This window comes from Coenobita brevimanus, chromosome 80 (assembly GCF_032717465.1).
Source record: "Coenobita brevimanus isolate Jiangsu-jjx chromosome 80, ASM3271746v2, whole genome shotgun sequence".
In the NCBI taxonomy this organism is placed as follows: Eukaryota; Metazoa; Arthropoda; class Malacostraca; order Decapoda; family Coenobitidae; genus Coenobita; species Coenobita brevimanus.
Genome location: NC_137033.1, coordinates 3,431,988 through 3,451,099, shown reverse-complemented (window position 1 = coordinate 3,451,099; position 19,112 = coordinate 3,431,988). Strand labels below are relative to the sequence as shown.

The following is a 19,112-nucleotide window of genomic DNA, read 5'->3' as shown; positions in this document are numbered from 1 at the left end:
TTTCTTTCCAGCATGTGGCAAGGTGAAAATAAAAACCTGCCTCGTGACATGCCACAGCCAAAGACTTATGCCGCCACCAGGGGTGATACTGACACCAGCGAGTGTTTCATCTTGACCTCACACAGTCTTATGCCGCCACCAGGGGTGATACTGACACCAGCGAGTGTTTCATCTTGACCTCACACAGTCTTATGCCGCCACCAGGGGTGATATTGACACCAGCGAGTGTTTCATCTTGACCTCACACAGTCTCTCCAAGGCAGCATGGGGGGGTATCCAGTTGGTCCAGCTTTACCACCCTCAGTTATGCAGTTGGTGTGCTGCTGCTTCCAAAACTACTGCTATGTATATTTGTATGTGCATATGTGTGTATGTGTGTAAATAACTCATGTGGAATTATTTACTATAAACTAATTATGCTGAAAACTTATTTTAACTGATAATTTACACATACACTTTAAACTTATGCTACCCTTGTACTTAAGACATATATTTCTGACATAGACTTGTATATATAAATGTCTCTCTCTCTCTCTCTCTCTCTCTCTCTCTCTCTCTCTATTCCACGGTTATATATATATATATCTATATATTGATAATATGATAGAATATATGTATGAACTATCCTTGATGTATTTCAGAATGCATGTCTAGTTATTCTTGTAAATCATAGTGAAAGTAATGCTAAAGATTCAGAAAATTAACTTACAAAGTAAAATAAAGCATTTTCTGTAAGGTAGTTTTTTTTATGTGAGGAAGAAGGAACCAAAGGCTGAGCCAGCAAAACAGTTCCTTCCAAGAAAAAAACAAAACAAAAACAATACAAAAGGGAGCCAATTTCAAGATCCATTCATTTTGAGATGCCTGGACACACTGCGTTTGAAAGACTGGAGATCATAGGAAGTAGGAAATACCACTTTCTTGTTAGTAAATTGTTGATGTAAGGTGGTTTAACAAGAGACCAGTCACAACACTACTACAGTATCCTCTCAGCCCTATCAGGAAATAATGGAAGAAACTCTGTAATGGGCCAAAGCTCTTTTACCCATTTGAGAGGAGCCTGTGGAGTTACATGGAGAGACAGATTGACAAATGAGGACGTGAAGGAGCATTGTGGTGTGGATGTGGATGTGATGGGAAGCATTAGGAGAAACACACTGAGATGGTTTGGCCATGTGGAGAGGATGCAAAGTGAGAGACTAATGAGGAGAGTGTATGTGAGTGAGGTGCATGTGGAGTTACATGGAGAGAGAGACTGACAAATGAGGACGTCAAGGAGCGTTGTGGTGTGGATGTGGATGTGATAGGAAGCGTTAGGAGAAACACACTGAGATGGTTTGGCCATGTGGAGAGGATGCAGAGTGAGAGACTAATGAGGAGAGTGTATGTGAGTGAGGTGGAGGGGGGGAGAGGGAGGGGGAGGCCAAGGATATGTATGGATGGATTGGAGAGGTATAGGAGAGAGGGGGGGGGCTGTGAGCTGGCAGCAGGGCAGTGAAATGGCAGGGGACAGGACAACATGGAGGCGATTTGTTTGTGGCCACCCCTTATGAGATTAAGGCGTCTGGCAATAGATAGATAGATAGACCACTTTTACTCTCACTTCCTAATGCCATTCGCTGCTTCACCAGTACTGCACACTGCCCACCTCTGGCCAGTCCAGTACATGTTAGTAGCCTTCTGTTACCCCACCATTTTAGTGACTAATGACAAAACCCTGTGAGTACTTGTAGTGCAGCCTGCCACAGAGGCTCATAATATTCTCATGGATGGAAAGGCTGTTCTTATGTTACATCATCATCAGCATCTGGAACTCCTTTCCCACCTTAGGGCAGGGTGAGGAGTAGCAATGTCCAGACAGCCCAAATTTGCCCAGTCCAATGGGCCACGCTTCCATTCACTCATCATTCAAGTCCCCAGAATCCTGGCTCTATCTGATATGCCAAAACATTCACCACGTTCTGTAGCTTCACATAAATGTATCCGTTCTCAAGTTACCACTATTAAATTCTGGTGAGATTGCAAGGCTGATAGGACTCAATAATGAAACCTTAACATGAGCAACAGGAGCACCTGGAGTAGCTTGAAAAATTAGTGACTTCTCTTCATCATTTGTCTCAGTCATCACCTTTGTTATAAGCAGTAAGCAGACTGATACTTCTTCACATCATGACGTCTTTAAGAAAGTCTTATATAATACACATGTCTTAAGTTATAACTAAAATAACTGAGCCTCGTGTAAGTAGATAACTTTGTGAAATGCTACAAACTCGATCTGTACTGAGAAAGAAATTCATCCATTGTCCTAAGTAATAATAGTACATATTTTTGAGCAACTTACCAAACCCTCAGTGATGGATGGCACTGGGGTCCACACCACAGCTTGTTGTGGTGCAGAGTAGGACTGTGGTACACCATTTGAGTGCCAATGCTCTCTGTCTGTCTCTGTCTCTCTGTCTGTCTGTCTGTCTGTCTGTCTCTCTCTCTCTCATGATGCCAGTAATCTGTGGAGGTCATTTATAATTTCTAAGTATGCCTTTTCCCTTCACTCACTTGTCACCCAAACAGGCACAGTCATATTAGTACTTTAATATTAAGGCTTCATGCCAACGCTCTGTGTGTGTGTGTGTGTGTGTGTGTGTGTGTGTGTGTGTGTGTGTGTGTGTGTGTGTAATTCACCGGGTCGGTCAGGATCACTTGATGGTCGTGATCATCAGCTTTTACCCTCCCGGAAGGGAGCTGAGAGCTCATATAGTCCGATCTAAGGGCAAGGCTGTGACCTTCACACACGCACACACCCGTCCCCTTGCTCAAGGGGGACAGTAACCACCCACTTCGTCAGTGAAACTTTTCGCAACCTGAGCGAGGCGCGAACTCCTGTCCACCAGTTGGCAAGCGAGAGCGTTACCACTGCACCAGCGAGCGGTGTGTGTGTGTGTGTGTGTGTGTGTGTGTGTCTCTCTCTCTCTCTCTCTCTCTCTCTCATGGTGCCAGTAGTCTGTGGAGGTCATTTATAAGTTCTAAGTAAGCCTTTTCCCTTCACTCACTGGTCCCCCAAAGTCAGCACAGTAATATTAGTACTTTAATATTAAGGCTTCATGGATGTAATGGGTGTGGGATTAGATTTGAACTGCCCGCCATCCTTAACTCAAATACCCACACACCTGATGTCACTGTTCTTTCCACTTTCCTCTCTATCTATCTATCTATTGCCAGACGCCATAATCCCGTAAGGGGTGGAAATTTGACTTTGAGTTAGTTGTTTTACGGGGAAGGGCACTAACCCTCCACCAACCCACTTGTTGACACGTAGGGAGCACGTATGGTTTGGTTATATGGTTACCACCCAGCGTTGTAAATGGTTTCCTGGCTTACAGGAAACCATTTGGCTTGTCACTCAATGTAAAGCCACCTGTAAAGGAAAGAAAAGCAATAAGAAGTGACAGGAAAGATGGGAGAAATAGGAAGAGAGGAGGGCAGGCACAGAAAAAGAATGGTAAAGGCAAAGGAAGAAGTAGGCAGCACTACATCAAGTGAGTGGATGATGGTTGCCACCACCTATCACCAGTTCCCTAAAATCCTAGTAAAACTGAATTATTAAAAACAGACAAGTGTACGATAACAATAGTATTTGATAATCCTTCCTCACATTAAATTCTATCTGTCTATTGCCAGACGCCTTAATCCCGTAAGGGGTGGCCACAAACAAATCACCTCCATGTCGCTCTGTCCCCTGTCATGTCTCTGTCCTGCTCCCATCTCACACCACCTTCTCTCATATACCTCTCAATTCCATCCCTTCATCTCATCCTTGGCATCCACCTCACTAACATACACTCTCCTCATCACTCTCTCACTCTCCATCCTCTCCACATGGCCAAACCACCTTCATGTGTTTCTCCTAACACTTCCCATCACATCCACATCCACACCACAACGCTCCTTCACTTCCTCATTCGTCAGCCTGTCTCTCCATGTGACTCCACAGGCTCCTCTTAAATAACTCATTTCCACTGCTCTCACTCTTGACTTGTGTCCTTCCAACAACGTCCAAGCTTCACTTCCGTCCGTTAGAGTTGGTATCACAATACTGTCATGTAGTAACTTTTTCATTTCCATGCTCACTTCCCTGTTTCTTATCACAACTCTCAAGGAACCAGCAACCTTTCTTCCTTGTTGTATCCTTTCAAGCACTTCACCCTCTAAACTTCCATCCTTACTCATCACACTACCCAAGTACTTAAACGTACTCACATTTTCCAATTCCTCACCATCCAACCTCGCTGTACATTCACTGACTTCACCTCTCTCAAAGACCATCACTTTACTCTTCCCTACATTCACCTTTAGATTCCGTTTCTTACACACTCTCCCAAACTCATCCACCAAGCCTTGCAGCTCCCCTTCGTCTTCACTTATCAACACAGTATCATCTGCAAACAACAGTACAGGGAGTTTCCAAACACTACCCTCTCTCATTCATAGTGCGAATTTAGGTAAGGAAGAAGTTGGTGAATGGAATTTTCCCTCGTCCCATCCCTGCAGCTGGCTCCTCTTGCCTTTGTTCATAACACCACATGGAGCAGAGCTGGGCAAGGTCCCTCTCACATTCCTGCTTCCTGTGGATCTGTAGGTTATTTGGCCCTCCTATAGAGGTTAGTACATAGACATATATTCCTCATAGACACAGTAAATATAGCTTGAAGTAGCTTTAGCGTAAACTGACAAGTGATTAACAAGAAAAATGAAGTGAATGGCATGTTTGAAAAAGCCTTTGTTCATTGTGGCAGTGTTATAGTACAGAATAATTCCTGTATGCCAGTTTATAACCTTGTAAATATTTATAGTAGTATGTGTTAGCTCCATGCTGTTGAGTTCAGGAGTAGTACAAAATGATGGATGGATGAACGAGGCATAGTTCATTACAATACCAAGAGGTCAGGAACAATGGCTCAGATATCTGTAGGACTGAACAGCAATAGGTGTAGAAGTATGTGTGCCACATTAACTTGTGTATGACTGACATTAACTTTATGTATTATTTTCAGGAGGGTGGCCATGTGGAGAGGATGGGGAGCGAGAGACTAATGAGGAGAGTGTATGTGAGTGAGGTGGAGGGGGGGGAGAAGGAGGGGGAGGCCAAGGATAAGTTGGAGGGATGGAATGGAGAGGTATATGAAAGAGTGGGGGTGTGAGCTGGGAGCAGGGCAGTGAAATGGTGGGGGACAGGGCGACATGGAGGCAGTTTGTTTATGGCCACCCCTTGTGGGATGAAGGTGTCTGGCACTAGGTAGATAGATAATGTCACCATTGAGGTAACAGCCCCAGGTGCCATCAGTGAAGAAGGCTGTCTCTTCTGTTGTACTTGTTTTTACTCTTACTTGGCCTTAAAATAACATCTTCTTGAAGGCTTAGTTGTAACAATAGATTAAGGCCAGATAACTGTGCCAGTCACAAAAATTACTATAGAAACACTGTATAGCAGTAACACAGTCTCACTCTGCCGTTGACCTGTGAAATACGGCAGAGAAGAATAAAGATCTGGGCCAAGTTAAGGTGAAGAAGGTGTTGTTAAATATGTGCCAGTCTTCTCCATTGGTAGTGTGAATAACTAAGTCTCACAGGTGTAAGTCATAATTTTATGGGAACAAGAAGGACATGTAAACACTGGCTCATTTTTTGTTCAGGATACAAATGTGAATGCAGTGGAATGCAGGCTGAAATTACCCTCTTACAGTCCACCATCTTTTTTCAGGGGATAGGGAGGAGTTGAGGAACTTTTGTTTAGCTAGGCAGCTTGGTTATATCAGTGTCATTGCTTGCAGACATTTTATTAGTAAGTCATATAAGCAAAGAACATCTGTATAAGCTAAAAACAACTTTTCCACAGGTGCGTCCAGACTTCCCGCTGCTACGTACTGTTGCCCTTGGCTTAATCACATGGGTCAGTGTACTTCCAACTCCAGAGTGGGTAGAGGCTCATGTCCCGTCCTCTGTCCTGACACACGTACGCCGTGGCGGCAACCAGTCCACCCCAGGCATAGACCATGAATCCATACATCAGGTAGTGGACACGTGGAGCTGGGGCTGTACGTAGGTTGTTGGGGAGTAGTTTTGTTCCACTGAAAGATAAATTTCCTTGTGTAATACCTAGACAAATATACAGTACATCTTTGATATCTCCAAGTTGGCAGGCTAGACTGATTTAACCTGCAAGATATACTGAGCCAGTTGCATTACCCATGTGTTGCTGTGTTGTTGCCTACCTCCAGCATGCTGCTGCTTCAGTGTGCTGCTGAGTTAATGCATTGCAACCAGTGATAAGTGACCAAAATGCACCTCAGCACCACCACACCACCTCCCTGAAAGGCTCCCTGACTCAGGGCATGGAACTGAAATGTCTTTCCTTTCAAGACAAACTCAGTAAGAAAATCTCATAAATTATGCTGAAGTCAGTGCCTGTGCCTCTTACATGGATGTAGAGGGTAAGGGAGGAAAGTTATCAGTTGTTGCTAACCCAGCAAAGGCCAACCCTCAGAGATGCAGAGGTATTGAGGGTTTTACTGTACAGTACAGTACAGTTTTGAACATGTGTACTGTGATGGAATGGGTATTGTAATTGTACAGTGCTATGCTGCCCCAGTCTGTCTGATTGAGTAGACCAATCAGACACAGGCAGCTGCCCTCACTGGGCCATCCCATGCAGTGGGCTGATGTTCTTATGTGGCTGACAGAAGATGTGGTTCCTGGGTGGACACTGCATTTACATCACCCAGTTAACAGGGGCACCATAATAGGCCCTGCGTCAACCTGATTCTTGGTACTGTATATGGTTACCACCCAGTGTTGTAAATGGTTCCTTGAGTAGCAGGAAACCATTTGACCCATCACTCAGTGTAAAGCCATGTGAAATGGAAGGAAGAGTAGTAGTAGTAGAAGTTGTTCCCTAGGCAGTCTGGCCGAACAGCCCCAAGCCCTTTAGGAAGGCCATGGCCAAGACTGGGCTTTCCCACAGAGCTCTCAAGGAGTGTATGTTGTGTTGTTGGCGTAGGTGATTGTGTGCAATGCAGTCTTGCATAATATGCTTAATAGTATGGGGTGCTGTGTTGCAGATTGTGTGCAATGCAGTCTTGCATAATATGCTTAATAGTATGGGGTGCTGTGTTGCAGATTGTGTGCAATGCAGTCTTGCATAATGTGCTTAATAGTATGGGGTGCTGTGTTGCAGATTGTGTGCAATGCAGTCTTGCATAATATGCTTAATAGTATGGGGTGCTGTGTTGCAGATTGTGTGCAATGGAGTCTTCCATAATGTGCTTAATAGTATGGGGTGCTGTGTTGCAGATTGTGTGCAATGGAGTCTTCCATAATGTGCTTAATAGTATGGGGTACTGTGTTGCAGATTGTGTGCAATGGAGTCTTCCATAATGTGCTTAATAGTATGGGGTGCTGTGTTGCATCCTGGACAGGCATCAGTGACGGAGTCATCCAGCCTCATCTAGTAGCTTAAGAGGGCTGGATGGTGCCCACATCTCAGCCTGGCCAGGTGGACCCTGTCCTCACGAGGAAGATAGGATTCAGAAGGGTGGATGTCAGGAGGCCGTGCATGCAGCTGTGTGTTGTCTTCAAGTGACTGAATGGAGCAGCGAGTGATCTGAGTGTGGATATGCTTCTGGAAGCTGGTCTGAGGGGGGGAGAGATGACAGTATTTGTGTATGGTATCGTGTGCTGGGTGTTGTTTTGATGTTCCTTGGTGTGGGTGGATGTGCTGCCATGTACTGTAATGGATGTTGTGGGTTTGTGGAGGCTGCAGCAAGAAACTGGGTGCCTCTCATGTCTAGGTGATCTTTGACTTTGAGGACTTTGGTTTCTTGATGTAGGTTGTCTGTGGGTGTAGTAGCTGTGCAGTCTGTGATTATTTTTAGGGCTTTGTTCTGTATGGTCTGTAGAGTGTTGTAGTGTGTTTTGGTGAGGTTAGAAGCCCAGGCACGGCTTGGATAATTCGTCACTGAACGTATGTATTGTTTGTATACTGTGGTGGTGGTTTCTTTGTTGTGTCCGAATGTTGTAAGGGAAAGTGACCTTAAAGCATTGAGTCTCGGTGTTATTTTATTTTTAATATTTGTGATGTGTTGTTTAAATGACATTAATGTATTGTATGTTACACCAAGGATTTTGGATGTGTGTGTGTGTGTGTGGTAGGGGAGTGTTGTTAATGGTGAGGTGTGTGATGTGACTGTGTTCTGCTGTCCAGTTTGTGAGAAGAGTCACTGTAGATTTGGCTGGGGCTATTTTGAGCCTGTTTGTGGTGAACCATTCATGTAGTGTGTTGAGGTAAGGTTGAATGATATGTGCAGCTGTGTTTGCGTTTTGGTGCATACATCGTTTTCTTTTTCTTTTTTAAAGGCTCCAACATGCTTGCATATGTCGCCCTTGGTCACCTAATGGCGGCTCTCCACGCTGCACGATCCATTGCAGCCTCCCTGTTCAGTCCCTTAACCCTGAGGTCACACTTAATGACCTCATCCCATGTCTTTCTCGGTCTACCCCTTATAACCCCACCCCCAATATTAACACTTCTCACCTTCCTCACCCAATTATCATCCCCCATCCTCTCCACATGTCCAAACCATCTCAATCTACCTCTCCTCATCACATCAATACACTCCAGTCCCATCCTACCTCTCAACTCTTCCATCGTAAACCCAGCCCCTCCAGGCCTTGGACGCAGGGACGCACTGCACATCCACCTAATCATTGTCATTTCTGTATGTCTGAGCCGGCGAATATCTTCTTCCTTCACTGCCCAGGTCTCACTGCCATACAGCATTACACTCCTAACACATGCTGCAAACAAAGACCCCTTAGCACGTAGGGAGAGTCTTCTCAGTGTCAGGAGAGGCAAGAGCTCCCTGAACTTCTTCCAACCGCTTCTGACCCTAGACACAGAACTAGCTCCAGCCCCACCTCCAGCACACATGTCTCCCACATAACAAAACTCTTCCACACACTCAAGAGATTCACCAGCAAGTTCAATCCTTTCATGTCTGACAATCTCCACCTGCTCACCCCGACACACCACACACATGAAATCAGCATTATCTTGCAGTCGACCTCAAATACCACTACATCTCTTATGCACCCATTTATCACAAACACTGCATTATCTTGCAGTCTACCTCTAATACCACTACATCTCTTATGCACCCACTTATCACAAACACTGCATTATCTTGCAGTCTACCTCTAATACCACTACATCTCTTATGCACCCACTTATCACAAACACTGCATTATCTTGCAGTCTACCTCTAATAACACTACATCTCTTATGCACCCACTTATCACAAACACTGCATTATCTTGCAGTCTACCTCTGATACCACTACATCTCTTATGCACCCACTTATCACAAACACTGCATTATCTTGCAGTCTACCTCTAATACCACTACATCTCTTATGCACCCACTTATCACAAACACTGCACAAGATGGAATTATTTCCCACACCCTTGTGGCAAACTGCACATGGCCATTCTCCCTCGTCTTTGACAGTACCACCACCAACCCTAGATATCATCACTTTTGTTTTATCTGCATTTACCCTTAAGCCCTTGTGCCCCATACCATCTCTCCACTTCATAAATCTTTCCTCCGCCTCCCTTTCATTCTCTGCAATTAGCACCAAATCATCAGCATACATCTCCCAAGGGAGACTATTTCAGAAGTCACGTGAAAGGGATTCAAGTACCACGATAAAGAACATGGGACTCAAGACTGACCCCTGATGCATACCAACATTCACAGAAAACTCATCACTCAAATCTCCATTCACTCTTACCTGGGTGTGAGCACCCACATACATGGCCATAACCACCCTAACCAGCCACTCCTCCAAGCCAAGCTTTCTCATTGCCCACTTCACCACCTCTCTAGGGACTCTGTCAAAGGCCTTTTCCAAATCAACAAAAACAAAATAAAGATCCCTTCTCCTACCAATATATTTTTCGTGAAGCTGTCGAACAATGAATATGGCATCAGTGGTCCCCCTACCTGGCATAAACCCAAACTGCATCTCATCAATATTCACTCTTTCTCTAATCATACCTTCTAAAACTCTCTCCATTACCTTCATTATCTGATCTAAAAGCTTTATACCTCTATAATTTCCTCTTTCCAGGGCATCACCCTTCCCTTTATACACATTTACAATTACACTCTTCAGCCAATCATCTGGGACAACACACTCATAAATAATCCTATTTATCAGGTCAGTGACTAAACTCACCCCTATATCGCCTGAGGCCTTCAACATTTCAGCAGTCAACCCAGACACACCTGCTGCCTTCCCCACCCTCATCCTGCCTATTGCCTCACTCACAGTAGCAGTATCAATCAAAGGCCAAGGGCCAGACACTGGATCTGCTGGCTCCAAACCTTCCCTGTCCCAGTCAAACTCCTCATTCAACAACCGGTTATAATGCTCTCTCCATGCATCTTTTATATCCTCACTGTTCACCACTACCCTTCCTTCATCATTCTTCACACACACTGCTGTAGCACCAGTCGAGCAGGGCAGTACTCCCGAGGTGGATGGAAAGCTGATGACAGGGAGTGCTGGAGCTCCCGTTTCATCAGCCCTCAGGACTAGTTCCTGACCATCCCCCTTTGCTGAACTTTTTCAGTGTCTCAGTTACACAGAGAGTAGGCCAGCATGCTGTCCAGTACAAATTTCTCTAACTATCTACACCAAACTACATGCACAGTACACACTACACTTCCTATTCAAAATTCAACAAAAATGGCATCCCTTCATCAAGCCTCGGAGTCCCCAGGGGGGGGGGGACCATAAATGCCCCCACCATCTGCCCCTCTCCCGGTGACGACTCGAGGTGCCTGTAACCACTGTCTGACTCTCTTCTTCTTCATTTCTGCAACTTTCGCGGCCTTTCCTCTAACTTTCGCTCTGTTGAGCACCACCTCTCCTCCTCTAAACCTCACCTTCTCTTTCTAACTGAGACTCAGCTGTCTGAGGCAACTGACAGCAAACCCTTTTCTGTATCCTCCTACTTTCTCTATACTCATTTCAAAGCCAAAAGTGGCTGTTGTGTATACAGTGCTCGTCAGAAGTATTCAGCGATGTCCGCCGGGCGCGCAATACTTATGGCCCAAAAAGAATCACCCATTTTTGGGGGTAAGAATTGAGCCACAAGTTTGAGCTCCGAGCATGACGTCACGGTAGCCTGAGGCCTTCTGACGCGCTGGTTGGTTCCCGCCTCAGTTGCCCACGGGCTGCCTGAGAGAGAGGAACTCCGCCGAGTGTCCCTCTCAAATTGCGCCATTTTTTACCGAGTGTCCCGCAGTGTTTTGGCCTTCAAAACTTTGTTATGGCACCTATCCGTGAACTATCGAGTGAAATCATATCCCAGATCATTGCTCTAAAGGAGGCAGGCCACCAGACAAAGGAAATTAGTGAATTGGTTGGTGTGGGACGATCGACAGTGCGTCGTTGGTGTGCGCGATTTCGGGAGGAAAACAGTGGTGAAGTTCCCACAAAGAAACCGAGGTCTGGTAGGCCTAGGAAAACTTCCCCAAGGTCTGTTAATGTTTTAAAACGTGCAGTGGAGTTTAATCCTTGTGTGAGTGCAAGGAAAATTAAGGAGAGCAACCCGGAAGTGTTTGGTGAGGTGTCAGTGAGAACAGTGTCTCGTAGGGTGCATGAGCTTGGTTACACAAGTCACAGGCCTGTGAAAAAGCCTCTTCTCTCTAGCAGCCAGAGAATTCGTAGGCTTGCCTTTGCTAATAAATATCTAAATTGGGGTGAGGAGCAATGGTTGTCAGTGTTGTGGTCTGATGAGGCAACGTTTAGTGTTACCTGTAACAGAGGAGCATGCAAAGGTAGTGACCCACTTGACCCACGGTATGTAGAAAGCACAGTTAAACATCCTGATTCACTCATGGTATGGGGTTGTTTCTCAGGGAAGGGTTTGGGGAAGCTTGTTGTACTTCCCAAGAACATCAGAGTGAATCAGGATGTTTACCTGGAGCTTCTGTGTGATCATTTACCAGACTCCTTCGAGCTAACAGGTGCACGAGTGTTTCAGCAGGACGGTGCACCTGCTCACAAGGCCAAATCGGTCACCAATTGGCTTCGTGACTGCGAGGTATCATTCATGACAGACTGGCCAGGAAATAGCCCAGACCTCAACCCCATTGAAAACCTCTGGTACCTCGTAAAGAAGAGTCTCCAAGGGAAGGACGTGAGCTCTCTGCCTAAGCTGGAAGCCGCCATTCGTGACTCCTGGGACAAAATACCCCTCCAGCACCTCAGGAGCCTCGCCCTTTCACTTCCAAGACGTCTCAGGTCCGTGAAGAAACGTAAAGGCTACCCTACGAAGCACTCAAGGTAAATAAAATGCATTATTTATATGTTTTTTCAATGTTGAAAGGTTTGTTTCTCAGGAGGGACGCAGGGCGCTCTATACTTCTGACGAGCACTGTATATACGCAACGACTTATCTTGCTCTCGTGTTCCTGAACTCGATTCTTCTGAATTCTCTACACTCTGGCTTTGGCTTTCCTGTCATTCTCTGACTAAATATATCTGTGCTGTTTACTTATCCCCTAATTCTACTGACTATCAAAAATTCTTCGACTATCTTACTTCTACGATGGAACACATTCTATATATTTCTCTTTTTCTCTGAAATCTCCATTCTAGGAGATTTCAATGTTCACCACCACCTTTGGCTCTCCTCTCCTTTCACGGATCCACCTGGTGAACAAGCCTACATCTTTTCTATCCTTAATGACCTAGAGCAGCTTGTACTGTACCCTACCCATATCCCTGACTGCCTTGGAGAGAGCTCCAACATACTTGACCTCTTCCTCACAACTAATCCTTCTGCTTACTCTGTTAATCTTTTCTCTCCGTTGGGCTCCTCCGATCACAACCTTATTACCTTAACCTGTCCTATCACTCCGGTACGGCCTGTGGACCCTCCAGTGAAACGTCGTCTGTGGCATTTTGGAGCCGCGGACTGGGAGGCCCTCAGGCAGTACTTCTTTGATTTTCCCTGGAATGATTATTGCTTCCATGGCCGGGAGCCATCTGAGTGTGCCTTGCGCATTACGGAGGTTATTCTCTCGGGCATGGAAGCATACATTCCTTTCTCATATCTTTTGACTGATGCAAGAAAGCCTTGGTTTAATCACGCTTATTGTAATGCTGTCCGCAACAAGGAGAGGGCCTACAAAAGGTACCGGAGCCAACCCACCCCTGAATCACATCATCTTTACGTTTCTGCCCGGAATCGTTCTAAGTCTGTTCTTCGCTCTACTAAATATAATTTCATCCATACTAAATGCTCTCAACTCTCCAACTCGAATTCTTCCCGCTCCTTCTGGCACCTTGCCAAAAATATTTCTAACAACTTTACCTCATCATCCTTCCCTCCTCTTTTCTACTCTGATGGTTCTGTAGCAATTTCTTCTACTGATAAAGCAGATCTCTTCGCACAGACTTTCTCCTCCAATTCTACCTTAGACGATTCTGATGCTGTTCCTCCATCACTTCCCCCCTCTGACTTCCTCATGGCTGACATTAAAATTTCTTCAGTTGATGTATTTTCTGCCATCACTGGCCTCAGTACTAACAAGGCATATGGGCCTGATGGGGTCCCTCCTGTTGTTCTCAAGAACTGTGCTTCTGTGCTTACACCCTGCCTAGGCAAACTCTTTCGCCTTTGTCTGTCAACTTGTACCTTTCCTTCTTGCTGGAAGTTTGCTCTCATTCAGCCAGTCCCAAAGAAGGGTGACCACTCCCAACCCTCCAACTATCGTCCAATTGCTTTAACGTCCTGTATTTTAAAAGTTTTCGAGTCAATTCTTAATAGAAAAATTTTAAGGCATCTTTCCTATCACAACCTTCTTTCCGATTGTCAGTTCGGGTTCCGTCAGGGACGCTCCACTGGCGATCTTCTCACCTACCTTTCAGACTCCTGGTCATCCTCCTTTCGGGACTTTGGCGAAAGCTTTGCCATTGCACTTGACACCTCAAAGGCTTTCGATCGAGTCTGGCATAAATCTTTAATTTCCAAACTGCCCTCCTACGGTTTCTATCCTTCTATCTGTGCCTTCATCGCTAGCTTCCTTTCTGGTCGTTCTATAGCCGCTGTTGTAGACGGCCATCGTTCTTCTCCTAGATCTATCAACAGTGGTGTTCCTCAGGGCTCTGTCCTATCACCAACTCTCTTCCTTTTATTCATCAATGATCTTCTAAGCTGTACATCTAACCCTATCCACTCATACGCTGATGACTCCACACTTCACCTTTCCATTCGGTTCCCGCAACGCCCATCTCAACAGTTACTTCAACAGACAAGGGATGAGGCTATGGCACACCTAATGTCTGACTTGGCTCGTATCTCTGACTGGGGTAAAAATAATATGGTGGTTTTTAATGCATCTAAGACTCAGTTCTTACACCTATCAACCCGACAAAATCTTCCACAAGTATACCCACTAATGATTAATAATATTCAGCTTAATCCTGCATCATCCTTGAACATGCTTGGGGTTTCATTTACTCAGGACTTATCTTGGAAAGATCATATTACATCTGTTGTAAAACCTGCTTCCAAGAGATTGGGTGTGCTAAGCCGACTCCGCACTTTCTTTACCCCTGCACAATTGTTGGCTCTATACAGGGGTTTTATCCGCCCCTGTGTGGAGTACAACTCTCATGTGTGGGGAGGCTCCCCTCATACAGCTCTTCTCAATAGGGTGGAGTCAAAGGCTTTTCGTCTCATTAACTCTCCTCCTCTTACTGACTCCCTTTAACCTCTGTCTCTTTGCCGCACTGTTGCATCTTTATCTCTTTTCTATCGCTACTTTAATGGTCACTGCTCCTCTGAACTGTCTGCTTGCATTCCTCCACCTCTACGACGGGCGCGTAGCACCCGTCTGGCAGCAAACTCTCATCCCTTTTCTGTCCAGCTCTCTAATGCAAGAGTTAACCATTACTCCCAGTCTTTCATATATGCAACAGGTCAGCTCTGGAACTGTCTCCCTCTGTCTGTATTTCCTGCTGCCTATGATCTTCAGTCTTTCAAGCGCAGTGTGTCCAGGCATCTCAAAATGATTGGATCTTGAATTTGGCTCTCTAATGTATTTTGTTTTTCTCTTAGAGGGAACTGTTACTGCGGGCTCATGGCCTTTGGTTCCTTCTTCTTCGCATAAAAAAAAATAATAAAAAAAATAAAAAAAACTATAATATCCCGATTATCCCTCTTCAACTGACCTGCCACCCTAAATATATTTTTCCTTTCCCCATGATTTAGGTTATCAAGTAATTGTCTCTGTGACTCAGACTTTGCCCTGTATACCTCTCTTCTAGCCGTGTGCTTGGCAGCCAAATATTCCTCTTTGCAACCACCCTTCTTCCATTCCCGGAAAAGCCTTCTTTTCTCCTTAATTGCAGCTTCTACACCCTCATCCCACCACCAAGTTACTTTATGTCTTGGTGGCCCTTTTGTCCAGCCACTTGTTACATCAGTAACTCTCAAGAAATTGTTCTTGAGGGCTCTGTACTGTTCATTAACGCCTCTGTCTACAGCTCCCTGTTCAGCCACCACTCTCCTCAACTCGCTATAGAAGGCATCCCTTACTACTTGGTTTTTCAGCTTCCATATTTTCCTCCTAGGTACATAAGTCCTCTTTTTCATCACTTGTTCTTTAAGCACCATATCACAAATCAATAGTTTGTGCTGCTGCACACACTCCTCACTTCCTATAACTTTAACATCCCTCACTAACCTCCTATCAGCCCTCCTTACCAGAAAATAATCGATCTGACTGCTATTTCCCCCAGACTCATACGTAATTAACCTACTGTCTCTTTTCCTAAAATATGTGTTGCACACAATCATGTCCGTTGCCTCCCCAAACTCGAGTATCCTTTCCCCTTCTGCATTCCTTAGACCATATGCACATCCCCCATGCACTCCTTCATAACCTTGTGCTGCTTCACCTACATGACCATTTAAGTCCCCTCCCAAAATCACTATCTCATCATCCCGCATACCACCCACTACACGTATTATATCATCCCAAAATCTTTCTTTCTCTGCTTCATCCAATCCTGCCTGTGGAGCATATGCCGATATAACCGCAGCTATCTTTCTACCCAACAGAATTTTCACTACCAATATCCTATCGCTTACTCTCAAAACATTCATAACATATTCCACCCATTTCTCCGCAACCATCACACCAACACCTCCATATCCGTCTTTTCCCCCCTGCCAAAACAACTTATAGCAAAGTCCTTCCCAACAATCTTCCTGGCTGATCCACCCCTGTACTGGACTTCCTGCAAACACGCCACATCCACCCACCTCCTAGTGAATGCCTCAACGACATCCCCCGCTCTTCCCTTCAAACTTCCCACATTCCATGAACCCACCCTCATCCCCCTGGGTGATTTACTGTTCTCAGTGTTAACAAACACTTCATAGTGAAGTCATTTAGACTGAATATCAAAGTAACAAAAACTAAACCATTTTTGTTAATAGTAAACTTATGGAGGGTGTTGATGCTGTTATTTGGGTAGGGACCATTATAAATACTTGCCAGTGTATCACCTCAGACATTACAACAGCTGTGACAAGGTTAAGATATCAAGTATCCTGGAATTTTGTAACATGTTAGGAATAAATTTGTGTGAACTGGTGGGTTAATCTATCTGTCTATCTATGATGAGTTAATCTATCTATCTATCTGTCTATCTATGGTGAGTTAATCTATCTGTCTATTGCCAGACGCCCCAATCCCGCACGGGGTGGCCACAAACAAATTGCCTCCACACCGCCCTGTTCCCCGCCATTTCACTGCCCTGCTTCCAATTTACACACCCCTCTCCCATATACCTCTCCACTCCATCCTTCTATCTCATCCTCAGAATCCCCCTCCCTCTCCCCCCCTCCACCTCACTCACGTACACTCTCCTCATCAGTCTCTCAGTCTCCATCCTCTCCACATGGCCAAACCACGTCATTGTGTTCCTCATAACGCTTCCTATCACATCCACATCCACACCACAATGATCCTTTATATACTCATTTGTCAGCCTGTCTCTCCATGTGACTCCACAGGCTCCTCTTAAATAAGGACATAAATTACTAACCATGTGGGGAGGATGAAGAACTAGAGACTGTGCATGAGGTGGAGGGGGAGACTGGGGATAAGATGGGAGGGTGAACTGTAAAGATAAATGAGAGAGGAGAATATGAGTTGGAGGGAGGGCAGCCAAAGGACAGGGCAATGTGGAAGCTGTTTGCTTCTGGTCACCCCATACAGGATTAAAGCTTCTGGCAATAGTAAGATAAATTATTCTGTGTATTGCCTTTAAGGGTTACTTCACTTGTGTGTACGATTGTTGTATGCAGTCAGTAGCCAGAGTCAGGGGTTTGAGGATGTGGTTTCAATTCCAGTAGCTTTTCTTGGGATCTTTATGCATCTGTTACAATAGATATGCATTATTATAGGTCATTTGTTAATATTGTTTGTGCATATTAGATATAGCTAACCTTTATTCTTGTTTAAAACTGAATAATATTTAGCATTATAGGTGTAAGTTGGTAGTGGTTAAACACCCAGTCCTCATTTTTGCCCATAGGTTATGTACTCTTTTATATGAACAGATTTCCATAAACATATCTACTGGTAACATCAGGAGTCCTTTTGTATGAGGGTTTTGTAAGAGTAACCACAATGTCATTTTGAGTAGTGCGTGTGTGGATGGTTGAGAAAAAGTTGAGTGGTACCATTGATACTTTATTTGTGCAGGTGTTACAGAAGGAGTTAAGTGCTAAAGGGAACTTGATCAACCCAGTAGTACTTATAAGGTGGAACCATTACTTCAGATTGTTAGGTGATGTGTTAATGACTGTGGCATATGTCACTGGGTATGCTGTTTGACTGTTATACTCTCTCTGGTGGGGAGGAAGGGGGATCCTACCTCATCCCTTTTCTTAGGTAGGAACTGGGGGAGAAATATTTGATGCTGTGTATGAACAGGCAGTTCTGGTGGTGTGTGTGACCTCTCCAGTTTGTTATATTTACCCAGGCAGAATAAAGTTGTCTGTATACAGCAGGATTATACAGTACTGAAGATGCGTATAATTGCGGAGAAGGGACTAAAGTGACTTGTTATCCCACAGGGCATTTGGCAAGTATCAGATCTGAGCCAGCGAGCAGAATTGTTAGTGTGGCAGACCAAACTGATCAGCCGAGCCGCCCACTTCCTCCACCCTGCCACTCCTCATCCCCTGGCCAGCCCATCATCCACTGTGGAGGGGCAGCAGCAACACACAAGGCCAGCCCATCATCCACTGTGGAGGGGCAGCAGCAACACACAAGGCCTGCCCATCATCCACTGTGGAGTGGCAGCAGCAACACACAAGGCCTGCCCATCATCCACTGTGGAGGGGCAGCAGCAACACACAAGGCCTGCCCATCATCCACTGTGGAGAGGCAGCAGCAACACACAAGGCCTGCCCATCATCCACTGTGGAGGGGCAGCAGCAACACACAAGGCCTGCCCATCATCCACTGTGGAGGGGCAGCAGCAACACACAAGGCCTGCCCATCATCCACTGTGGAGGGGCAGCAGCAACACACAAGGCCTGCCCATCATCCACTGTGGAGGGGCAGCAGCAACACACAAGGCCTGCCCATCATCCACTGTGGAGGGGCAGCAGCAACACACAAGGCCTGCCCATCATCCACTGTGGAGGGGCAGCAGCAACACACAAGGCCTGCCCATCATCCACTGTGGAGGGGCAGCAGCAACACACAAGGCCTGCCCATCATCCACTGTGGAGGGGCAGCAGCAACACACAAGGCCTGCCCATCATCCACTGTGGAGGGGCAGCAGCAACATACAAGGCCTCTAGTGTCACACAAACAAGCACTGTCTCTTGGTAAATGCCTCCAGTCACTCACCAATACTGGATGATGCAGGGTTAGTCATATCTGCCTGGGTTTGCTGTCACTGTATGCAGTTACCTTTGTATGTGTCCAGCTGTGCATTTATCACAAGGCGATGAAA

The 19,112-nt window shown here is 45.5% G+C and overlaps 1 long non-coding RNA gene across 1 annotated transcript; it reads left to right on the top strand.

Moving 5' to 3' along the window:
* Positions 1-288: 288 nt before the first annotated feature.
* Positions 289-18,452, top strand: LOC145409255 (uncharacterized). Its single transcript, XR_013899072.1, has 3 exons — positions 289-353; positions 5,891-6,064; positions 18,223-18,452. It is a non-coding gene; the product is annotated as an uncharacterized LOC145409255 (long non-coding RNA).
* The last annotated feature ends 660 nt before the right edge of the window (positions 18,453-19,112 follow it).